This window comes from Oncorhynchus masou, chromosome 8 (genome assembly GCF_036934945.1).
Source record: "Oncorhynchus masou masou isolate Uvic2021 chromosome 8, UVic_Omas_1.1, whole genome shotgun sequence".
Lineage (NCBI taxonomy): Eukaryota > Metazoa > Chordata > Actinopteri > Salmoniformes > Salmonidae > Oncorhynchus > Oncorhynchus masou.
In genome coordinates this window covers 22835952-22862464 of record NC_088219.1, presented here as the reverse complement: position 1 = coordinate 22862464, position 26513 = coordinate 22835952, and the positions used below count along the sequence as shown (strand labels likewise).

The 26513-nt window shown below is 43.1% G+C and overlaps 1 protein-coding gene and 1 pseudogene across 1 annotated transcript in view; one reads left to right on the top strand and one right to left on the bottom strand.

The window, feature by feature from the left end:
• LOC135543786 (uncharacterized) overlaps positions 1-18025 on the top strand; it is a 102300-nt pseudogene extending 84275 nt beyond the window's left edge.
• LOC135544401 (leucine-rich repeat transmembrane neuronal protein 4-like) overlaps positions 1-26513 on the bottom strand; it is a 53706-nt gene that overhangs the window by 959 nt on the left and 26234 nt on the right. The window lies entirely within an intron of this gene.

The window sequence follows — 26513 nt, the reverse complement described above, 5'->3', positions numbered from 1 at the left end:
CCACCCATCTCTTTAAGGGTTGATCCGAGCGTTCTGTCCTAACAACAACAGTCAAGCACTCAAGCTAACTGGCTAACGTGAGAGAACCGTTCACTGACCATTTTACTCGCTTTAGCAGAGCTGGTTAGGCTGTTTTTATGTTATCCAGAGCGTTGGTGACTGCATCTATGCAGCTGGCAACAAGTAAAAAATTTTGGCCAACGTTTACTGACACCGGCCATATTCAACGGGTGTTGTGTGTTTGTAAATGCATCAGTTATTCTGAGCTCTCAGACGAGAGTGCTTTGAAATCGGAGTAGAACGCTAGAGCAAAATGACCAGCTATGTCTATAAACAGTTGTTGCAGCGAGTCTATTGAAATGGTTACTTGCATGGTGGGGTCTTTTGCTAAGACATGTAGATAGCTAGCTAGGTAAACAATGAGCCATAATCACAATTCATGACGTTACTACCCTGCATGAATCTGCAGGTAGCTAACCAACAAGGTTCAATGTTAGCCAGCTAGCAGACCAATCTGAACTCATCTCTCGGCATGTCAAGCCCACTCAGTATCTCAGCCAATAATGGCTAGCGGGAAGGTTCCTTACTTTTTCTGTGGCTAAACCAACAAGGCTCGTAATTTAACAATTGTATTCGTATTTACAGATGGCATACAGGTATGTTATTAAGGTACATGAAAGTTCACGTTCCAGAAGGCATTTCTGCCAAAAACTAAATTTGATAAAAAACTTTAACTTAACTTCAAATGGTTCTCGTGTGAAGTAGTGACCCGCGACATACGCCTAGTTTTCTGAAACGAGTCACATGTGTTTTCTCCATTGGATTAAATGTCCATTAACCTGGCAAAAAAAGATCTTCATTCCTCCTGGAGTGTTTTGAATGCCAATGAAATTCACTGAGCTCCACTCCAGCTTGTATTTAGGTAATGGAATCTCCACACTTACTCTAAATCCAGAGCCACAAGCTGTCAATTAATCTTAAACCCGAACAGTGGCAGTAGGCTCAGTCTCTGCCTTACCAAGGTTGCCTCTTTGCCTTTCCCTCCTTAAAACCCCTAGTTTTGCATTTTATCCTTTAAAAAAGCTTATTTTGTGGGCTTGGCTCCAGGTAAATCTAGTGTTAATAATGTACATGTACTGAGACACTTTGGATTTTGCAGTCCAAAGCAATTTCTGGACCTCTTAGAATCTGCATGGAATTATGAAGGTGAAGCGTTTTGGTGCCAGAGCTTAGATAACTGTGTGTGAGTGTCAGATCCTGTCTCCCTTTGACGTAAGGCTACATCTAGGATGCCCTGAGCCCAACTTTGATTAAGCCTGTTATCAAACAGCCAGACACAACTCACTCATCTCTCACTGAATTTAATAATATAATATATGCCATTTTAGTCTCTCAGGTGGGGGATCTAACGGTGCACTGAGTGTGGTGCACTTCATGCAAGTTCAACTTTAACACACCTCCTATAGCCAGAGGGACACACACACACACACAGAGAGAGAGACTTTGATGACAGACATTCACAGAGACAACCTTTACCTCAGGACACTATAACAAATGAATTCACTGAAGCAAACATGTGACAGAAATGTTACTTATGCAACAAAGACAGATAACTCAATGGGGGTTCATGTAAAATAGCCTTCCCATTATTGAATTCAGACATACAGTTGAAGTCAGAAGCTTACATGCACTTAGGTTGGAGTCATTAAAACTCGTTTTTCAACCACTCCACAAATCTCTAGTAAACAAACTATAGTTATGGCAAGTCGGTTAGGACATCTACTTTGTGCAGCACACAAGTAATCTTTCCAACAATTTTTTACAGACAGATTATTTAACTTATAATTCACTGTATCACAACTCCAGTGGGTCAGAAGTTTACATACACTAAGTATACTGTGCCTTTAAACAGCCTATAAGCCTATCAGAAGCATCTAAAGCCATGACATCATTTTATAGAATTGTCCAAGCTGTTTAAAGGCACAGTCAACTTAGTGTATGTAAACTTCTGACCCACTGGAATTGTGATACAGTGAATTATAAGTTAAATAACAAGTAGACCAGCTTGCCAATACTCGTGTTTGTTAACAAGAAATTTGTGGAGTGGTTGAAAAACAAGTTTTAATAACTCCAACCGAAGTGCATGTAAACTTCCGACTTTAACTGTATGCATAGGCACCCGCCTCGTGTCTTACCAGTTCTACCAATAGAGTGTATAACCCTTCAGCTGTATGTTCTTAATGTCGTCGTTCAGCCACTACTCGGTGAAACATAAGATATTACGGTTTTTAAAGTCCCATTGGTAGGATATACCCACGGGACATTGGTATAAGCTTTCAGCTTGTACCATTTATTTTCCAGTGATTGAACATTAGCTAGCAGGACAGAAGGCAAGGGCAGATTAGCCACTCGTCATCTGATCCTCGCAAGGAACCCTGATCTTTTTCCACAAAATCTCAGTTTCCTTCTCCAGCGAATGACGGAGATCTGAGCCTGGTCGGGTGTTTGTAGTAGTATATCCCGCCCGTCCGACTCATTGAGGAACTCTTCATCCAGTTTGAGGTGAGCAATGGCAGTTCTGATGTCCAGAAGCTCTTTTCGGTCATAAGAGGCGGTAGCAGAAAAATGATGTACAAAACAAGTTACTAACAACGCAAAAAAAAAAAAAATAGCATTGTTGGTTAAGAGCCGATAAGTCGGCAGCCCTCCCCTCCGGGCCATCGTAATAATGTCATTTAATTTTCAAACCCTGCCATGGGTGTGAGCTGTGTTACAGATGTAGGATATTAATTTTCTCACCTTGTTGCTGGATAACTTTCGTGCAATGCAGGACATTTCATACTTGTAGTGTATTTGAGGTTTAAAAAAGTGTCTAAAGTTTGTACTTTACACTTTGACATTTCAGACTTGATTTTCCCTTACGAAAAATGTATCAACCCCTACAAAAATGTCCATTCATTATAATCCACATCATTATTCTGCAGGATTATTTTTCTGCTGTAGCACTCTGGCTCAAATTAAGATTCTACACCTGTAGCTATGATGTAAGTGATAAAAACAGAGCACAAAGACGTATTCATCACAAACAAAGTACAGTTTAAGTTAAAGATTCCTTACTCCAAAATGTCAACACTTCTTAGACAGTCTTCTATTTTACAGGAAAAATTTAGAGAGTTTGCGACACTGTGTAATTAGCCTGTTAGAGTGTTCACTAATTAGGATGATATAAACATGAGGTAATTAGTTTGCTCTGTGCCAGAGTAGCGGGAGCTAACAAAGACATAACAGGCTCTCTTTCTGGGAGCACAGGGTCCTCTCTCCCTCTCTCCCTCCACACTGGGCTCCAATTAGCCACCAATTTCTTGTACTACTTTTACTGAAGCTTTCACTCTTTTCCTATTCAACATTATGAGACGAAACAGCAAGCAGAAGAAATTCGAAGAGCTAAATCATGCTTCAGTGACCTGTGCATGGATCGTGGAGCGGGTTGAGGTGGCAGTGGATGAACACGGCCAATGCTAGGTCTTTGTAGGGCATGTGATTAACAAGGTCTACTAGGACTGGGGAGGAGGTGAGTGTGAGGAAGCACACTGGGGACTGTGTGATTCACCCCCGCCAACAAATGAGATCATTATGGACATGTGGCAGCTCTAATCTTCTCACCAGAAAAGGACAAAAGAGAGAGGGATGAAAGGGGAGTAAAACTGAGCTTCTCTATCTCCTTCCCTCTGTCTGTCTCTATAGAGGATAGCACATTGTTAATGATGCATCCTGCTGGTCATATATTAATATACAGTAAAACTCTGGAGCTTTTCACCTCAAATCTTTTTTGGATGCTCTCTCTCTCCCACCTCTCTCTTTCACTTTACACTATTCAAATTAGCATTTTGGAAATATCAAATATGTGACTAGTTTCAGGAAACAAGGTGTATGACGCACGCCACTACTTCAATCAAATCAATCAATCAATCAATCAATCAAATGTATTTATAAAGCCCTTTTTACATCAGCTGAAGTCACAAAGTGCTGTCCAGAAACCCAGCCTAAAACCACAAACATCAAGAAATGAAGGTGTAGAAGCACGGTGGCTTGGAAAAACTCCCTAGAAAGGCCAGAACCTAGTAAGAAACCTAGAGAGGAACCAGGCTCTGAGGAGTGGCCTGTCCTCTTCTGGCTGTGCCGGCTGGAGATTATAACAGAATTTGGCCAAGATGTTCAAACGTTCATAGATGGCCTGCAGGGTCAGATAATAATAATCACAGTGGGATCAGAGAATGAACCTAGTGTGTTGTATTGGGGTTGTGCCGCAGAGCATTATGGGAGGGGGGGGGGTCTATGTGTTGAGAATCTTGGTAAGTTGGTGACATTACTGTACAGGGATTGAAAAGTGATAGTTGAGCATTTTTTAAAATATTATTCCTTTCAAATTAGTTTCTTCAAATTACAGGAGATGGAACAGGTAGATTATAAATTGTTTTCTTGGTTTCGCCACTACAAATTTTGTGGACTTTTTGTTGAAGAACCCCTTTCATTCTCTGGGGTGCACGGAAAAGGTGCAAATGATGCAAACATGCATAAAGCTCTGTGAGTTCTATTGTCTATCAGTTGTTGTCTCTGTGTCTGAGTAGAGGAAATACCCCTCCTGATCTAGTCTAAATACTGTATAAATCATATGAACAAGTGCAAGGTTGCTGCAGGGTTTTCATTTTTCACCCCACCCTTACTTTTTTAAACCATGTGACCTCATTACGAAATATTGGTCCCACCATAGCCCTTATTAAACCTTTTTACATCTGATTAATCAGAGTCATACCTTATAGGGTCCAGAGTTAGGTTAACAAAATTGCCCCCCACCTGCTTGATTTTATACACCTGTCAGCAACAGATGTGGCTGAAATAGCCGAAATAGCCGAATCCACTAATTTGAAGGGGTTCACATACTTTTGTATATATAGTGTAGTTGGTTAGCTTTAGCTACCGGCAGATTAATGTATGGTGGCTAGCTATGACAATCAGTTTGTATTGCTAGTAGTATGGGTTGGCATTATTGCCACATTCAAAACATCTGGGAACTCGGAAATCTCCTACTTCAGTGCATTCAAGACATCAGGGAACTCAGAAAAAATGACAATGTGCAGGCCTATGTTTCCCTGAAGGTTTCATGAACAGAAAAAGTTATGAGCCCCTTTGTCTTTGCCTTGTGTTGACCACTGTTTAATTGGAAGTAATCAACAAACATAAAACACTGCTGCCCTGTTATGCACAGCACGTCTTCATTATTAAAGTCACAAACATTCTGTGATATGTTTACTGATGAGGGGTGGTCGTTTGACCGCAGACCCATTACAGATGCAGGCAATGAGGCAGTGATCACTGAGATCTTGGTTGAAGACTGCAGTGGTGTATTAGGGTGCCCGTGTTTAAGGATTTGGGATTGTATGTGGTAGGTTCATTTATAATTTGTGTGAGATTGAGGGCATCAAGCTTAGAGATAGCCTGCAAAGTAATGTCATACTTTCCAGGTCCATACCCAAACAGTTCGAACTTCTAATTTTAAAAATTAATCTCTCCAGAAATAAGTCTCTCACTGTTGCCGCCTGCTACCGACCCCCCTCAGCTCCCAGCTGTGACCTGGACACCATTTGTGAATTGATCGCCCCCCATCTAGCTTCAGAGTTCGTTCTGTTAGGTGACCTAAACTGGGATATTCTTAACACCCCGGCCGTCCTACAATCTAAGCTAGATGCCCTCAATCTCACACAAATCATCAAGGAACCCACCAGGTTCAACCCTAAATCTGTAAGCAAGGGCACCCTCATAGACGTTATCCTGACCAACTGGCCCTCCAAATACACCTCCGCTGTCTTCAATCAGGATCTCAGCGATCACTGCCTCATTGCCTGTATCCTCTATGGGTCCGCAGTCAAACGACCACCCCTAATCACTGTCAAACGATCCCTAAAACACTTCTGCGAGCAGAAGTTGAGGATGCCTGGTCATTCTTTAAAAGTAACTTCCTCGCCATCTTAGTTAAGCATGCTCCGTTCAAAAAATGCCAGCTTTTTCAAGCAGAAATTTGCATTCTGTAGCTGTAACTCCAAAATGTTCTGGGACACTGTAAAGTCCATGGAGAACAAGAGCACCTCCTCCCATCTGCCCCCTGCACTGAGGCTACGTAACACGGTCACGATAAATCCATGATAATCGAAAACTTCAACAAGCATTTCTCAACGGCTGGCCATGCCTTCCTCCTGGCTACTCCAACCTCGGCCAACAGCTCCACCCCCCCCCCTCAGAGCTACTCGCCCAAGCTTCTCCATTACCTAAATCCAGATAGGATTTGGACCCCGTACAAATCAGCTGGGCTTGACAATCTGGACCCTCTATTTCTGAAACTATCCGCCACCATTGTCGCAACCCCTATTACCAACCTCTCTTTCACATCGTCTGAGATCCCCAAGGACTGGAAAGCTGCCGCGGTCATCCCCCTCTTCAAAGGGGGAGACACCCTGGACGCAAACTGTTACAGACCTATATCCATCCTGCCCTGCCTATCTAAGGTCTTCGAAAGCCAAGTCAACAAACAGATCACTGACCATCTCGAATACCACCGTACCTTCTCCGCTGTGCAATCTGGTTTCCGAGACGGTCACGGGTGCACCTCAGCCACGCTAAAGGTACTAAACGATATCATAACCGCCATCGATAAAAGACAGTACTGTGCAGCCGTCTTCATCGACCTGGCCAAGGCTTTCGACTCTGTCAATCACCATATTCTTATCGGCAGACTCAGTAGCCTCGGTTTTTCTAATGACTGCCTTGCCTGGCATTAAGGAGAAGTGTATCTATAATTCCATGCATAATAGTTGTATCTCTTATCAATGTATATTATAAGTATTTCTGTAAATTAATGTGGCTCTGTAAAATCAGCGAATGTTTTGGAACTACTAAACATAACATGCCAATGTAAACTCAGATTTTTGTATATAAATATGAACTTTATCGAACAAAACATACATGTATTGTGTAACATGAAGTCCTATGAGTGTCATCTGATGAAGATCATCAAAGGTTAGTGATTAATTTTATCTCTATTTCTGCTTTTTGTGACTCCTCTCTTTGGCAGGAAAAATGGCTGTGATTTTCTGTGACTAGGTGCAGACCTAACATAATCGTTTGGTGTCCTTTCGTCGTAAAGCCTTTTTGAAATCAGACACTGTGTGGTGGGATTAACAACAAGTTTATCTTTAAAATGGTGTAAAATACTTCTATGTTTGAAGAATTTTAATTATGAGATTTCTGTTGTTTTGAATTTGGCGCCCTGCACTTTCACTGGCTGTTGTCATATCGATCCCGTTAGCGGGAATCAAGCCATAAGAAATTATTAAGCATGTCCCAGTTTAGGTCACCTAGCAGCACGAGCTCTGAAGATAGATGGGGGGCAATCAATTCACATATGGTATCCAGGGCACAGCTGGGGGCAGAGGGTGGTCTATAGCAAGCGGCAATGGTGAGAGACCTGTTTCTGGAGAGGTGGATTTTTAAAAGTAGAATCTCAAATTGTTTGGGTACAGACCTGGATAGTAAGACAGAACTCTGCAGGCCATCTCTGCAGTAGATTTCAACTCCGCCCCCTTTGGCAGTTCTATCTTGTCGGAAAATGTTATAGTTGGGGATGCTAATTTCTGGGGTTTTGGTGGTCTTCCTAAGCCAGACACTGCTAGGACATCCAGGGTGGCAGAGTGTGCTAAAGCAGTGAATAAAGCAAACTTAGGGAGGAGCCTTCTAATGTTAACATGCATGAAACCAAGACTTTTACAGTTACAGAAGTCAACAAATGAGAGCACCTGGGGAATAGGAGTGGAGCTCGGCACTGCAGGGCCTGGATTAACCTCTACATCACCAGAGGAACAGAGGAGGAGTAGGAAAAGGGTACGGCTAAAGGCTATAAGAACTGGTCATCTCGTACATTCGGAACAGAGAGTAAAAGGAGCAGGTATGGTAGAATGTGAATACAGTGGAGGTAAACCTAGGTATTGAGTGATGATGAGAGAGATATGGTCTCTAGAAACATCATTTAAAACAGTTGATGTCACCGCATGTGTGGGTGGTGGAACTAAAGGGTTAGCTAAGGCATATTGAGCAGGGCTAGAGGCTCTACAGTGAAATAAGACAATAATCACTAACCAGAACAGCAATGGACAAGGCATATTGACATTAGGGAGAGGCATACATAGCCAAGTGATCATAGGGGTCTAATGAGTAGTTAAGCTGGCTAGAGACACGCCGATTCAGACAGCTAGCGGGCCTAACAAGCTAGGAGAAGGACCTTAGAGGGACGTCGCGACGGAAGAAGCCTATTAAAGCCTCCTTGTGCGGAGCCTCCTCGTTCGGTTGCGTTGGCAGACCAGTCGTGATGGATTAGTAGCGTTCGGTGTAGTAAAGGGGTCCAGTCCAATTGGAAAAATAAGTGTAGTGGCCCAAGAAATTGGCCGATGGATCTCTTCAGCTAACAGTCCAATATGCTCTAGACAGCTAGCGGGCTGCGGCTAGCAGGCTAGCAGATGGGCATTCAGAGGACGTCACGACGTTGTAGCCAGTTGAAGAACCCCCTCTGGCAGATTACGTCGGTAGTCCAGTCGTGAAGGTTCGGTGGAGCTCCGAACCGGCAGTAAAAGGGGTCCAAGCCAATTGGCAAAATAGGTATTGTAGCCCAGGAGTGGCTGATGGACCTCTTCAGCTAGCTGGGAGATGGGCCTAGCATGGGCTAACTCCAGGATAATTGGTTCTTGCTTGGGGACAGAGACGTTAGCCAGGAGTAGCCATTCAGATTGCAGCTAGCTTTCTGCGATGATCCAGGTGAAAAGGTTCAGAGCTTACGGTAGGAATCCGGGGATATGGAGGGAAAATAAGTCCGGTATGCTCTGGTTTGAATCGCGTTGTGCAAACTGGCAAGAGTTTTCCGAGCTAAAGGTTGATGACCGCTAGCAGTGGTTAGCTGACTACTAGCTAGTTATCTGGCTAGCTTCTGTTGGGGTTCCGGTTCAAAAGTAAAGAAAAATACTTTAGAAAAAGGCAGATCCACAGCACATTAGGTGAGGCGGGTTGCAGGAGAGTGTTCTGAAGTTGAGGTTTAGAAAAATATGAAAAAGATATGCGAAGAAAAAGATATAAAAATATATATACAAGGGACACGAAAAGACGATGACAAAGACTTCTGACTGCTACACCATCTTGGTGGTTATGTTGTGTCTGTGCTCTTGTAGAATACTTGTTGAGGGGTGGAGATGATGTAGTTCATTATTACTTGCCCACGGACATTCAACCACCCCATCAGAGATGATTGCAATACAGTCTGCTTACTCTATGATTTGCTTGACCTTCACCTGAACTCTGTTAAACTCTGCATCAAGCCAATGAGTAGATAAAGCATGTCTGGTTGGGTGTATGCTGGGCAAAGAACATTCAGCAATCTCTACCAATACACATTGCCTGTGAGCATCAGAGGTGAACCAGTTGCATATACAGCTCCTCCATTGAGTAAAAAAAAACTTCTGATTTCAGGAGGACCATGAGCTGTTGCTATTGATAAGGTGCATGATTCATCATTCTCAAATCAAATAGAAGTAGAGGGACTTTTGTCAGAGGTTGCTTGTTGTGAGCACTGAGGGAACTTTATGCACTTGGCCAGATGATTCTACATCTTTGTTGCATTCATAACTCAGTAAAAAAAAAGAAATGTCCTCTCACTGTCAACTGCGTTTATTTTCAGCAAACTTAACGTGTAAATATTTGTATGAACATAACAAGATTCAACAACTGAGACATAAACTGATTTGCCAGTTCTTGCTGTGAGATGTTACCCCACTCTTCCACCAAGGCACCTGCAAGTTCCCAGACATTTCTGGGGGGAATGGACCTAGCCCTCACCCTCCGATCCAACAGGTCCCAGACATGCTCAATGGGATTGAGATCCGGTTCTTCGCAGGCCATGGCAGAACACTGACATTCCTGTCTTGCAGGATATCACACACAGAACGAGCCGTATGGCTGGTGGCATTGTCATGCTGGAGGGTCATGTCAGGATGAGCCTGCAGGAAGGGTACCACATGAGGGAGGAGGATGTCTTCCCTGTAAGGCACAGCATTGAGATTGCCTGCAATGACATCAAGCTCAGTCTGATGATGCTGTGACACACCGCCCCAGACCATGACGGACCCTCCACCTCCAAATCGATCCCGCTCCAGAGTACAGGCCTCGGTGTAACGCTCATTCCTTTGACGATAAACGTGATTCCGACCATCACCCCTGGTGAGACAAAACCGCGACTCGTCAGTGAAGAGCACTTTTTGCAAGTCTTGTCTGGTCCAGCGATGGTGGGTTTGTGCCCATAGGTGACGTTGCTGCCTTACATCAGGCCTACAACCCCTCAGTCCAGCCTCTCTCAGCCCATTGCGGACAATCTGAGCACTGATGGATTGTGCATTCCTGGTGTAACTCGGACGGTTGTTGTTGCCATCCTGTACCTGTGCAGGTGTTGTTACACGTGGTTTGCCACTGAGCTGTCCATCCTGTCTCCCTGTAGTGCTGTCTTGGGCGTCTCACAGTACGGACATTGCAATTTATTTCCCTGGCCACGTATGCAGTCCTCCCGGTTACTAGTCCAACGCTCTAACCACTAGGCTACCCTGCCGCCCCAATAGACATTCATCCAGGAGCAGTGGACCAGATTCAAACCCATGCCAACCACTAGGCTACCCTGCCCTTAACGACCGTTCCACAGCTGCATGTTCATTAATTGTTTATGGTTCATTGAACAAGCATGGGAAACAGTGTTTAAACCCTTTATAATGAACATCTGTGAAGTTATTTGGATTTTTACAAATTATCTTTGAAAGACAGGGTCCTGAAAAAGGCATGTATCTTTTTTGTCTATATGATTTGGCGGGCCATTTGGGAAATTTTTGGTAAATTAGAGTATACCCACTTCTCCTGGAACCACTACACCACTGTATATTTCTATTGTACGGAATGCTTGTCAAATAGCTCAATTGCACTTAGACAGGTTCAAAAAGGACAAAATTGTTCAGATTACAATACCAATCAGAGGGTGAACATACATTGAAAGACTGGTTGCAAGCAGGACTTGTGTATCGGCACGTGTATAACTACAACCAGTTAGCAAGTCGAACATTTCAGAGTTTCCTAGTTCTAGGTAACACCGACATCATCTTTTAGGGGGCGGTAATACGGTCACCAATAATATTTGCAAATGATATCAGCCCGTGCTGATGGTTTAATAAGGCGTTAGATGGCGATAATCTAGTTCCATCGATGGTTGCAATAGGCTCCTTGTTATTTGATTAGCCTACCCATTGTCACATAATGAAAGATGTGAAAACCCATAATAGGCTACAGATTGTGTGTCTCTGGCTGAGTTGATAAATTGATTTGGGCCATCAGTTGATTGACAAATGTAGGCCTACAGTAGATTGAGCAACTTTCCTCCAGTGTGGATACTAGTCCACGTTTTATAGTTCAGCTATGTATAATTTGTCAATATAGTTCTGTTCTTTGGTGAGGAATGAAAGCATGTATTGTGTGGCTTTAATATTTCATTTCGTAAAGCTGTCAAGATGTTTATGCATGAGCCTATCCAAAGACAATTTTGTTGAGGGTGAGACACTTTCGTTTGTGTAAATTATCATATTCATTTTACTTCTTGAAAATATTGAAACAAACACAATTATCTTGTGGGCCAAATGTAGGATCAGGCTGGTCACTATATCGGCCAGCAAATTCCTGAGGCTCGGACCCAGAGGGCACTGCTTGGACCACTGCGCCACGGAAGTTCAAGATGCTCTAGCAAGCATGATGAATACTGATGAAACGGAGGCATCGTTTTTAAAATAATTTTGTTTGTCAGCCTTCCCGAAACCATACCCCAGGGGTAGGCAGCTCTGTTCCTAGAGTGCATGATGTTCCAACTAGGCACCACACCTGACCAACTGAGCAAATTGATCAATTCAGTGATGGCTTAAATTCAACACACCTGGTCTTCCAGGTCGATTAAATCAAAATCATGAAGTGCCTGCGGCCCTCCAGGACCAGGGTTGCCTACCCCTGCCATATCCCTAACCTTAATCACTCAGAATTAATGCATAACCTGTTAAACTTTGAGTTGTTTCTGTCTTAACCCAGCAACCACGCAGAATTAACCCTGTAACCACGCAGAATTAATGCATCAGAAATAGACGTTCATCCATGAGCAGTGGACCAGATTCAAACCCATGCCAACTCTGTCATATGTGTGCTGGAGTCAGTGGCTGTGGGTATTGCGTCCCTTCAAAATATAATGAAACAATTGATTGAACAAAAACAGATTTTCCCTCACAAAAATACATCTACCCCTACAAATATGTCAATTTATGATAATCCACATAAACATTAACACGAGACGTGCTGTAGCCTGCACATAGCCTACATAAGGTACAATATAGGTACAGTGTGCATTGTATACGAACACCGCTTCCAGCTACTCCCTGGCGGCAATTCAAAATATTGATTCAGATATTCAAATCCTCCTGCTGCAGGACTATTTTCCAGCTTCAACGAAACGGTAGATCTAAAAACAAACAAGCTAAATGGAGTATCAACCATCTGCAACTATACTGGAGGCAAATGTGATGTTTATAGGAACTCTTTTGATCACATTCTCATGGAGGTCTCTACCTACCGCCCAATATACTGTGCTATTACAGGACAGTGTGATCACATCATACGATGTCTAAACATAGTGTTGAATTATTGTCTTATTTTGAATGTACACCATTTCCCCCCCCTCTCCTTAAGAAAATAATAAAAGCACAGATTAATTGTAGTGCTGAAAGCATGAATGCATGAATATATCAATCTTGACAGCAAGAGTAATATTTTGCCCAGAGACGTGTATCATGACTCAAACTGGAACGCAAACTTCAGCGTGACAGGGTGCACAAATCTTCAGGAGCCTTACAAAGGTAGGCAGGCAGCCAGCACAGGCAGTCGCTGAGATATATTGGAACAAATTATCATATATAGGATTTAACTATGGACTGCTGCAGTCACTAAGTATGTGATAGAATAGCGATAAGATTCTGGTGGCGGTGGAGAATGACTGTGTATATACTGTGCATGCGTCTGCAGAGGAGAGCAGATACAAAAAGACACAAAAGCCAAGCTTTAGGGATGGTGGTGGCTCAAGGATCTCTCAAAGAAAATGGGATGCAATTTACTTGTAGGATCCAACCAAACATGTCACAATGAAATTGTGTGTGTGTGTGCCTGCGTATGTGTGCGTTGTGATTTATGATTTATGACAGTGATGGACGACACCATTAGTAGCCGCAGCTTCCTACCAACGCAATCTCACTCTATCCCTCCCTCTCTCAGACACATGCACACACAAACAAATATCTTTCAAAAAATCCAACAAACTCTTCATCCCAACAAAGAACAAGGCAGTTACTAACCCAATATTCCCCAGTAGGCCGTCATTGTAAATAAAAATGTGTTATTAAATGACTTGCCGAGTTAAATAAAGGTTAAATACAAATTAAAATATATTACAAAGAGGTTAAAATAGTTTTCTGTCGCTGACTGAGTGTACCTCTTTAATCCATGTATTTATCCATTTATTCGTGTTTTATCAAACAACCTAAATAGGGATAAACTCTCCACCTTGAATATCTAACAAAGAAATCCGCCTTCTTTAGCTGTAATTCCGTGGTTAAATTAGGGCAAACAAGGCTATCTCCTCCCACCATTATTCTTCAAGCGGCATCATTAATTTGTACACAAAGAAGGATCGTATTGTAATACCACTAAGTAGAAAAGTGGCTTTGTTGGAAAACTGGAGAAAAATAACTAAAGAACACAGGAAGCGTGGGTTATAATTCTCACTGTGATAGTGACTGTGGCCTAACACAAGCACCGAGTGAACGTATATGCCTATAGGGCACGTTTAAAAAATATGTGGATCTCGACAAATGTCTCCGTTCCCCTCTGAAAACCACCCTTTAATAATTCAAACATTTGCTAAGAAAGAGAGCCAACGTCTTTGTGAATTAAAATTAATGTGACAACAGAACAAAGCTGCACATAGGTTCTGTAAAAACGTTATGGGCAAAACATTGTCCCCGATATAAAACATTTTAATCTTCAAAGCAGAAGTTAGTCGTGTTGATGCCTGCTGGTGCTGTTGATCTGGTGACACAGGGCATTGTAAAGTCCATTGCTTTCAAAGGAATTGAAGCCCTCTAATATGCCTCCACTCAAGCAACCCTAGGAATGGTACAGTCAAATCATTTGATGTACAGTTGGTGGCTAGGAGGGGGAACCGACAAAAACACTGTTGCTTCATTTTAGAATCTCTTTATTAAATGATATTGTCTCTATGAGACCTTGGTGCTCTGGACTCCTTAGCTTTGGGCTCTACAATTAAAATAACCACACTGTGAAGATGCCAAAATGTAACTATTCAGACAATACTACCACAAATGCGGTATGTGTATCTACGTATGAAAATACCTTACTTTGACTTTTCAGAAAATAGGTGAAAAGACAAATCACGTTTCAGAAACTGCCATATGTGACATGTAATTGTGTTCAGCAAGTAAAAGGGAAACAGCTGTATCCGCTTGTCAGATGAAAGTCCTTTGTGGTTCCCAGTGTTAACTGGTAAGGTTCACTGTCCTGTAGACCAGGCGTGCCTAGACGCAGATCCATATCTCCTCCTCTACCCTTCAGCAAAGGGACAGACTGGACTTAAGCCTCTCTCAAGCGCTTGTTGTTTCCTGAACTTTGATCATGTTTCCCTGATCAAAAGTTCATTTAATGCCATCTCCTATCTGATGGCACATTATCCTCCCACGTCATCTTGATATAAATAGAGTCTGGAGTGCAGGAGCCGCTCATTCTTAGCTTTCAATCACAGCTGAATCCCTGCAGGCTTTTTCCCTCTGTCCATCAGCCCATTTAATTGACCTCTCCTTGCTTATGGACCAGAGGGATACAAGGAAGTGGGGAGGAGAAGGCAGCAAAGGAAATGAGGTTGGGGTTTCTAATATGACAAATGGCTTGACACTGAAGACCTGCGTGGAGGCACTTGGACAATACTCTAAAGTGGTTTTTGTCTGTTTGATAGAATAACACACTCTCAAAATCACCTGCTGTATGCGATTGGACTTTGTGTGTGTGTGTGTGTGTGTGTGCGTGCATGCGCAAGCTTGAGCGCTTGCCTGCGCGCACACGTGTATGTGTGTGGGTCTGCAACTCTGCGTTGCAGTATGTAGTCTATAGCAGTGTGTGTGGGTGAGCTGGAAGGTGGGTGCATGTTACTGTTATCCGTGGACACAGAACAAGATGTCTGCCAGCGCCGGTGGCAAAAGGAAACATAAGCAGGTAGAAGATTACAAAATTCAATTTAAGGTAATGGAGGGGGTAGCTTTGATATACGGTGCCACACTGCCACTGTGTTTGTTTCCTTTTGGTGTCACAGCAGCAGATCAGTCTTAGAATCTCTCCCCTCACTGTCTTAGTCTTAGATTTGCTATAAAATAGGCCTACTTTCTCTCCCTATTTGTCTTAGCTTCAAGGCCCGTACGACCTACAATTAAGACTATCCTACCAACGGGGCATTACAAACTGTAATATGTTATGTTTCACCGAGACTTGGCTGAACAACGACACGGTTAATATAGCGCTGTCTAGCTTCTCCATGTATCGGCAGGGCATGCAGTGTCACACCCTAATCTGTTTCACCTGTTCTTGTGATTGTTTCCACCCCTTCCAGGTGTTGTTTATTTTCCTTAGTGTATTTATCCCTGTGTTTCCTGTCTCTCTGTGCCAGTTCGTCTTGTATGTTTTCAAGTCAACCAAGCGTGTTTTTCCTGTGCTCCTGTTTTCTATTGTCTTTTTCTAGTCTTCCCGGTAATGACCCTTGCCTGTTTTTCTGGACTCCGTACTTGCCTACCAGACCATTCTGCCCACCCTGACATCGAGCCTGTCTACCACTCTTTACCTTTTGGTCTCAGAATCTGGTTTTAACCTTTTGCCTGTCCACGACCATTCTCTTGCCTACTCCTTTTGGATGATAAATAAACAACAAATCTGCTTCCTGTGTCTGCATCTGGGTCTCCCCTTGTGCCCTTATAGTACGAACTGGCCATGACAGACCCAGCAGATTTGGCTCAGCTCCGCCACGCTGTCTCCATGCAGGGAGACACTATTGGGAGACATGAGGAGCTGTTACAGGACCTTCTGGGAGGGCTCTGTTCCTTGACGGAATGCCACGACCAAGGGTTTAAGGAGATTATGGAGCAAATCAGGGAGTTAGCTCGGAGGCTGTCTGCTACCGCTGAGAAACCCCAACCAGCCATTAATATTTCCCTATTAGTGGTGAGCTTGTACAGCCTACACCAGCTCCCCGAAAACCCCGCTTACCTCCTCCGGAGCGATATTCTGGGGATCCTGGTACCTGCCGGGGTTTTTTTTCTCAGTGCTCTCTTATTACATAGATACAGCCATCTTTGTTTCCTTCAGACCGATCTAAGATAGCGTATGTTATTACGCTAATGTCGGAAAGGGCACTCTCCTGTGCTACGGCAGCTTGGGAGCAACAATCCGCCATTTGTTGTCATCTGGAGAATTTCATGGCAGAAGCAAGGAAGTTATTCGATTCTCCAGTATCCGGGAGAGAGGCAGCCAGTAAACTTCTTGAATTACGTCAAAAGTCCCGTAGTATGGCAGACTATGAGGTAGATTTTCGCACGTTGGCCGTCGAGAGTGCCTGGAATCCGCAGTCTCTTTTCGATACTTTTCTTCACTGATTAACTGAGGTGGTAAAAGATGTGCTAGCTGCTCGGGAACTACCGGTGGACCTCGACTCCCTCATCGCCCCCACCATTAGAATTGATGGATGCCTAAGGGAACACATGAGTGAGAGGAGGTCTGGTCTCGGGTACACTCGTTCATCCGCAGTGGCTCGCTCACCTCCGTGGGAGGTGACCGAGGGATGTTTTTCCGAGAGGATCCGAACCACCTGAGCTCCCTCGAGAATCATCAACGACGGGTGAGTCGGATACACCAGAACCTATGGAACTGGGAAGAGCTAGATTATCGGCTAGGGAAAGTTTGCATAGCCTAAGCTCCAACAGTTGTCTGTATTGCGGTGCTGCGGGGCATTTCATTGCTACCTGTCCAATGAGGAGACCTCGATCATTAGTAGGTACAACTACTCTGGTGAGTCAGACTGGGAATTCCCTAATTCCTATTACCTGTACCCCTTTTGCTGTTTTCAGCTGTGGGGAGACCAGTCAAAGTTTGGATGCGGGAAGGAGACAAGTGGAAGACTGCTTTCAATACAGCAAGTGGACACTATGAGTACCTGGTTATGCTATTTGGACTCACTAATGTTCCTGCTGTCCTCCAGGCTCTGGTTAACTATGTGCTCCAGGACGTTAAAATCGGTTTGTTTTTGAAAACCTTGATGACATTCTGTTTTTCTCCCATTCTGCCCAGGAACACATTCTCCATGTTTGACAAGTTCTTAGCTCCTTCTGGAGAACCAGTTGTTTGTTAAAGCAGAGAAGTGCGAGTTTCACCACTCCACAATCACTTTTCTGGGATACATCATCTCTGAAGGGAATGTTCAGATGGACCAGAGAAAGTGAGAGCGGTGGTGGATTGGCACCAACCCACGTCCAGGGTGCGGTTACAGCGGTTTCTGGGGTTTGCTAATTTTGTATTTTTTTTTCCTGTGTGTTTTTTCCCATGCTCCTCTTTTCTATTCCCTTTTTCTAGTCCCTTGACTGTTTTTCTGGACCCCGTACCTGCCTGCCTGATCCTTCTGCCTGCCCTGACATCGAGCCTGTCTGCCACTCTTTACCTTCTGGATTATAAAATAAACAACAGACTCGAACCATCTGCCTCCTGTGTCTGCATCTGGGTCTTGCCTTGTGTCCTTGTATGCAGCTACATCTGGTAAGACGAGGGGCGGGGGTGTGTGTCTATTTGTCAATAACTGCTGGTGGCGATGTATAATATTAAAGAAGTCTCGAGGTATAGCTCGGCTGAGGTAGAATACCTCATGATAAGCTGTAGACCACACTATAAACCAAGAGAGTTCTCATCTATATTATTCGTAGCCGTCTATTTATCACCACAAACAGATGCTGGCACTAAGACCGCACTCAACAAGCTGTATAAGCAAACAAAAGAATTATCATCCAGAAGCAACGCTCCGAGTGGCCGGGGACTTTAATGCAGACAAACTTAAATCAGTTAAAAAAATACTAAATATTTAACCTTTATTTAACTAGGCAAGTCAGTTAATTAAGAACAAATTCTTATTTACAATGACGGCCTACCCCAGCCACATAATCTGCGGACGACGCTAGGCCAATTGTTTGCTCCCCTATGGGACTCCCAATCACAGCAAGTTGTGATACAGCCTGGATTCAAACCAGGGGCTGTAGTGACACCTCTAGCACTGAGATGCAGTGCCTTAGATTGCTGCGCCACTTGTGAGCCAAATTGACCTACTTTCCACCAGCATGTGAACCAGAGGGAAATAACTCTAGACCACCTTTACTCCACACACAGAGACGCGTACAAAGCTCTCCCTCGCCCTCCATTTGGCAAATCTGACCATAATTATGTCCTCCTGATTCCTGCTTACATGCAAAAACTAAAGCAGGACGTACCAGTGACTCGGAAATGGTCAGATTATGTGGATGCTACGCTACAGGACTGTTTTGCTAGAACAGACTGGAATATGTTCTGGGATTCATCCAATGGCACCTCAGTCACCGGCTTCATCAATAAGTGTACTGACGACGTCGTTCCCACAGTGACCATACGCACATTTCCCAACCAGAAGCCATGGAATACAGACAACATCCACATTGAGCTAAAGGCTAGAGCTGCCGCTTTCAAGAAGCGGGACACTAATCCGGACGCTTATAAAAAATCCTGCAAAGCCCTCAAACAGGCAAAGCGTCAATACAGAACTAAGATTGAATCCTACTACACCGGATCTGACGCTTGTCGGATATGGCTGGGCTTGAAAAATATTACAGACTTCTCTTCGAGGAAAGCAAGACTGAAGCATGCATGAGAGCATGTTCCGGACGACTGCGTGATCACGCTCTCTGTAGCCGATGTGAGAAAGAGCTTTAAACAGGTCAACATTCACAAAGCCGCAGGACCAGATGGATTACCAGGACGTGTAATCAAAGCATGCGTGGACCGACTGGCAAGTGTCTTCACTGACATTTTTAACCTCCCCTGACCGAGTCTGTAATACCTACACAGACCACCATAGTCCTTGTGCCCAAAAAGTAAAGGTAACCTGCCTAAAATATTACCACCCCATAGCACTCACGTTGGTAGCCATGACTCACGTCAACGCCATCATGCCGGAAACCCTAGACCCACCCAATTCGCATAAAGCCCCAACATATCCACAGATGACACAATCTCAATCGCACTTCACACTGCCCTTTTCCACCTGGACCAAAGGAACACCTATTTGAGTATGCTGTTCATTGACTACAGCTCAGCATTCAAAATCATGCCCACAAAATCGTGCCCACAAAGCTCATCACTAAGCTAAGGACCCTGGGACTAAACACCTCCCTCTGCAACTAGATCCTGGACTTCCTGACGGACCGCCCCAAGGTGTTAAGGGTAGGCAACAACACATCTGCCATGCTGATCCTCAAAACTGGGGCCCCTCAGGGGTGCATGCTCAGTCCCCTCCTTTACTCCTTGTTCACTCACGACTGCGTTGCCAAGCACTACTCCAACACCATCATTAAGTTTGCTGACAACACAACAGTGGTAGGCCACCAACAACCATGAGAAAGCCTATAGAGAGGAAGTCAGAGACCTGGCAAAACAAAGTGGCTTATAGAAGACTATAGGAATGGAGGCCGAACAGGCCCCCATTAACATCGACAGGGCTGAAGTAGAGCAGGTCGAGAGTTTCAAGTTCCTTGGTGTCCACATAACCAATGAACTATCATGGTCCAAACGCACCAAGACAGTTGTGAAGAGGGCACAACACCTTTTCCACCTCAGGAGACTGGAAAGAGTTGTCATGGGTTCCCAGATCCTAAAAATGTTCTACAGCTGCACCATCGAGAGCATCCTGAATGGATGCATCACCGCCTGGTATGACAACTGCTCGGCATCTGCGCTACAGAGGGTAGTACGGCACAGTACATCAATGGGGCCAAGCTTCCTGACATCCAGGACCTATATACTAGGCGGTGTCAGATGAAGGCCCAAATAATTGTCAACAACTCCAGTCACCCAAGTCATAGACTGTTCTCTGTGCTACCGCACGTCAAGCGGTACCGGAGCACTAAGTCTAGGACCAAAAGGCCCCTTAACAGCTTCTACCCCCAAGCCGTAAGACGGCTGAACAATTAATCAAATGGCCACCTGGATTATTTACATTGTCCCCCCCCCTTTTTGTTTTTACACTACTGCTCCACTCTGTTTATTATCTATGCGTAGTCACCTTACATTGACTCAGTCCAGGTACCCCCTATATATAGCCTCGTTATTGTTATGTACTGTAATTTCCTTGTGTTACTCTTTTTCTGTTTTTATATTTTTTTCACCTTAGATTATTTAGTAAATGTTTTCTTAGCTCTATTTCTTGAACTTCGTTGTTGGTTAAGGGGTTGTAATTAAGCATTTCACGGTAAGGTCTACACCTGTTGTATTCGGAGCATGTGACAAATAAGATTTGCTTTGATTTGTAGTGCGGGTGGATTGGGACGAGGGAATAACCTGCATAGGCCTGGGGTATCCTATCCATCCAGCCACAGTCTTCACACTGGGCGTCCTGTGGAGCTACTGCACACTGGCACCAATTTCAGGTCATGCCTGCAATCTAGGCAAGGAGGAACAAAGCCATGCCCCTAAGAAACAGAACTGAGGAGTTCAAGCTTGGGATAACAACATTGGCATGAAAGAACCATCGGGTGGATCATGCGTTTGCCTCACAGGCCTCAATGCTATTTAGCCTTGTTTCTGTCAGTCACTGTCTTTTTATAGACAGATTTAGACTCTCCTTGGCAGTGTGATGTCGAGATGGATGGAGAGTGTTCAGGGACTAGTTCATCATCCTCCACCTAAACCCTCCAACCGTGAGACTATCCCACACCCCTATTCTTTACGGAGACAATATTGACCTGATCACTGAATCAATTAACTTATCAGTGAATTCATAATTAAAGTGTAATTGAAAATGGATCAGATGACGAAAACATTAAGCAGCTCTCTTGCAGACCATAGATCCCGTTAAGAGGGATGAGACGGGATTTGATAAATGGGGACAAAATATCAAACCAGAACCTATTGGATATTCATTAAGAAGCCTCAGTGGAATGTGTGCGTTTAAGCACTTAATGGCTACTTAAAGCCGATGAGGCAGGGAAAGCGAGAGAGAACGGGGGGAGAAAGAGATGGAGAGGCAGTGGAGAATGAAAGCATTCTGTAAATGGTGTTTGGAGGAATGCCTGTCAAGTCGAACGGGACTTGAAGGGAAATTGGCCAAGGGAGGCCTTTGTCGGGCTGCGTGACATGCCCCCAGTCTTCAAAGCTGTTTTAGGGGAGGAGGGGCATCTCTGAAAGTCACTCTGTGCTGCAGGGTAGTCCTGGTATGAAAGGGGATCCAATGGAGGATCCATTTGTTTCCCCTAACACAAGATAGACATGAACAATCCCTCAATAGCGGCACTGATTTGACACAGATTTTTATTCATGTGTCTGTCTGACACATGTAATATTATATTGGATTTTGGATCACAATGCAAAGATTCCGATATATTGTACAAGATCATGTCAGCAGCGATATCTAGAATCTAGATAAATATCCAGGGGTATGAAAACAAAATGATAGTTTATTTGAAAGTAAAGAACATTTTACCTTCTTACATACATAGAGGGCTTTGAATAGGGGGCAGGTCTCTTTGAGTAGAGATGCAGATCAAAAAGGTAGTTAGTTATACCTGACTTGAAATCTTATGACATGGAAATATCTGACACAAAAATCCTAATACTGTACATTTATTTTTCAGTTGAATTTCCACGGCCGTTGAGGTAGCCTGTAGCCTGTTCCGAGCACTCATATTGAGCAATATGTTCACAATCATAACAAACAAGATATCACACTAATAAACATACTGTAGCAACCTTAACCCAACACCTAGCGACCTCGTCAAGCCTGCTGCTGTCAAGCCAACATCTTTGGGCTACCCCCCCGAAATTCGCTACATTGGTGTCAGGAGTGGGACGGTGCCCTTGAGGCCACCGGAAAGGCGTGTACATGTGAGGGACTTGGTTTATGAGAAGCAGTTCACTTTAGGTTTCAGATGAAAGGGAACATAAAACTGCTCATAAGCTGGTGACTGTTAAGTGCCTTTAAACGGCCTATTCTGACCATATCCATCGAGGAAGCAGACAATGTTCAATCACTTAACAGATGACTGAAACAGTTCTATCCAGTAGTGGTGAGCGGAGAGTAGCTCATAATTTCCTGATGAGGAAAAGTGGCTTACTCAATTGAAACAATGCACCATACTAATACTCAAACTATCATGCTGATTGAATGCTTATCATGATAAGCACTCTTCAATGTAAAATTATTCCATGAATTGCACCTAACCACTGTTTTTCATCATAAACCTTGGCTGTTATTTCCTGAGTGGTTCATTGTGTTTCAGCCAATAAGATCAAATACATCTCTGTTATGACTTGTACCATATGAAAAGGTATTGTGACTATGCTCTCAGTTTGCTATATCTCAGTGCTATTTTCCATTACCACTGCCAAGAAAACACTCTTTCTCTCTATTTGAAAAGAAATGTCAGAGGGGGGCACTGTACAGGTAATTAAATACAAATTCTAGTGTTTTGGAGCTGCCTGAATGTAAATCTCCTCTATTTGAGCTCTTGGGGCAAAATGCATGGTCGACTTCTTCTCAATTATTAGAGTTTTGAGAAGGAAGAAGACTTAAGTCTGATTTAGTATGCAAGAGACATGCCTCCTTACAAAAGGCCGTTCCACAAAATAAGTCCCTTTTGTGACCCTTTACATGTTTTAAGTAAAACATTGATTTTAAAAGCCTGTTATATTAAATGAAGTGTCCTTTAATATAGACCACATTAAAAAACAAATGATATGAGGGTAGCCTAGTGGTGAGAGCATTGGACTAGTAACCGGAAAGTTGCAAGTTCAAACCCCCGCGCTGACAAGGTACAAATCTGTCGTTCTGCCCCTGAACAGGCAGTTAACCCACTGTTCCTAGGCTGTCAATGAAAATAAGAATTTGTTCTTAACTGACTTGCCTGGTTAAATAAAATAAAGACTTGCTAAAGTCCTGAAATTCAGCATTTTAACATGTTCCTCTCTACACACTCTTGTGACTACTCTGGATATTTTAAGCTACTTAACCTCAACCTTTCTCCAGGTTTTCACCATCATTGTAAAGCCCTAGTTATGTTGTTGCTTTGACATAGTCATTTCTGAAGATCATAATTATTTAATGGGCTTTGTGATTAATTTTAATGTAAAAATCAAAAATATCACTCATTTTAAGGTCAGCGCTGTTATGTGAACTGAACTTGTTTTTTAAAATAAATACAAATAAAAAAATGAACCAAGACGTCTAGCCCTGCTGATTTATTGAGGAAAAGTGTACTTACTATGCCTGTGATATGTGGTTGTCCCAGCTCGCTAAATTAAGATAGATGAAGGCACTAAATGTAAGATGCTCTGGATAAGAGTGTTTGCTAAATGACTAAAATATACAATATAAATGTAAAATATGGTGAAACTATTTATTTTTAAAGGGAAAATCCAAAAAGTATACATCTATTTTGTTTTTCAATAGTTCACTGTTGATACAGTCCCAAAATGTTTTTCAGTAGTCCACTGTTGATACAGTCCCTAAATGTTTTTCAATAGTTCACTGTTGATACAGTCCCAAAATGTTTTTCAATAGTTCACTGTTGATACAGTCCCAAAATGTTTTTCAGTAGTCCACTGTTGTGTTGATACAGTCCTAAAATGCTTGCATGTCAGCAGTCAAGTTTTCAAGGTATTGTACTTACAAGAAACAAAGTATCACCGGCCACATTCTGAATTAAAGTTTAGGTGAGTCCGAACATAACCAAATTGAAACAGCCACTGAGGAAAAATCACACCATCTCTGATACTTTCTCCTCTGTGCTTTAATTGGGTTTTGACCCGGTATGCAGCATTCCTCTCTCATCCTGACTGTTTCTTTTTTCATCACAGGCACAGTTGAGAGCATGCCGCAGCTCCCAGTCTTTCCCACCGTTTTCCGTTGGGACTGCCTGCACCGCACTGAGCCATAATGAAAGGCACAGCCAGCTTTGCTGGCCGGCAATATGGCTCTTTCATCAAGTTAAACCGAGCTGACGCCTGCTCCTCAATTATTAAACGTTCACCGAAATGAGCAACAACATAACATAGAAAAAAAACTTCTGCAGACCCCCTTTAGTACATTGCAGAGAACAGGGAGAAGAGTGTCTGTGTTTGAGGGGATGAGATCACATTGTCACTGTAATCGGAAGAAACACATTTGTATTTCAAATCACTGCCATGTTTCCATGAAAAAAAAATTAAGTACAGGACTTGCGATCCACTTATGGGAAAATCTATGCATTGTCTGAGAGAAACTCAGATTGAATTAAATTAAGTTCCAATCAGAAATAATATGCCAGCCTTTAAAGTTGAGTTAATCACACTGCAGGTAATAAGAGGTCTTTCTATTTCCATGGATTAAGGGCATAACGCGTTGACAGAGTGCAAAAATAATTAGTTATACGCAACAGCTCTCCTTGTCATGGAGTTGCTTTGCCAGTCAGAGGAATTATAATGAATGTCTTGGTAGCTTGGTGCCTATAGGTGATTCATGTCATATTTCTGAAATAACTAATGAAACGTTAGGCATATAGAAATTACTAGAAAAGGTTTTGAGCAGGATAAAAATTTGACCTCGGTGCCATGAGAGTTCGGATATTAAATAAACGCCTTATTCCTTCAATACAATTAATGATGTTGGAGGCTTACGGAGCAAAAATCTAAACTCTTGATAAAAGAATTGAGCAAACTGCAGTCAGCAGAAAGGCTAATGTTGAATGTGATAATTAATATGGATAACATGGGCTCTGTGGACTTGTTTGGTTTTGCAGCACTGTCATGGAATCATTCATTCAACCTGTAAAACCACTGAGTGTGTCAATTCATTTCCTCGTTATACAAACCAAACATTTTACAGGGTTTTAATTTTTGCTTCCAGTGATCTTCGGTTCCTTCCAGTGGAGTGTAATAAACAGATTACTTTCTGCCATTTTTTTCTCTCTCCTCCTTCCGAAACAGTTCCTCTCTGAACATAAATAATCCCCTTTTACGAAATCACTTCAGGTGAATATCCTGTTATGAAACAGCACATCTGTGTAGGAAAACATGCTTCCTGAGATCAAACCCTGCCGCGGTACGACGGCTGGTGATTGTAATTACCCTGGTATTGGGTATAAATAGGTGCCTCATCTTGGCAGGTCGGGGGGATCCATCCGCATTAATGAGCATTTCATATGATTTGGGATTACACGTATCGCTATGGCTCTTTTGAGATTACCATAAATCTTCCCAAAACAGGCGGGAGCTAATGCCCCTTCCACTATGCCCTCTACTATTTTACTAAACAGACTGTTGAGTTAAGTGGCTAAAGAGATTAGGCTAAACAGGGTCGTAGCTACTGCAGCCTGGCAGGCAGGTGGACCATGTGGCTCATACAGGGCCACTGAGGAAGTGAAATAAACCACCAGTAATGGGCATGCAGCCATGCGGACTGGGACATCTTCTTTTCCTACTCTGCCACATAAGAGGACAGGGAGCTGTTATGGGGCATCCAACTGATGTTGATCAATACCTCATTAATCTATGTTGTGATTTGGCTTGAATCGATTTGGAGTTTGTTTTTTTGGCATCTCATGAGGTGGAGAGCTAACCTTTCTAGTTTAGGCAAGACGGGGCAAGCTAGTAGCCTTAAGCTAACCCCTGTCCTGTCTTTCATTTTGGCCTTGAAAGAAAAGCACCTATGGACGAAACACACACACACACAGACATTCACTTACTCACACACATTGAGTGTACTACACATAATAAACACTTGTACAATCATACACAAACAAACACATATATAGTACCAGTCAAAAGGTTGGACACACCTACTCATTCAAAGGTTTTTCTTTATTTTTACTATTTTCTACATTGTCCTGTTGAAAAACAAATGATAGTCCCACTAAGCGCAATTTAGATGGGATGGCGTATTGCTGCAGAATGCTGTGGTAGCCATGCTGGTTAAGTGTGCCTTGAATTCTAAATAAATCACTGACAGTGCCACCAGCAAAACACCCTCACGCTATCAT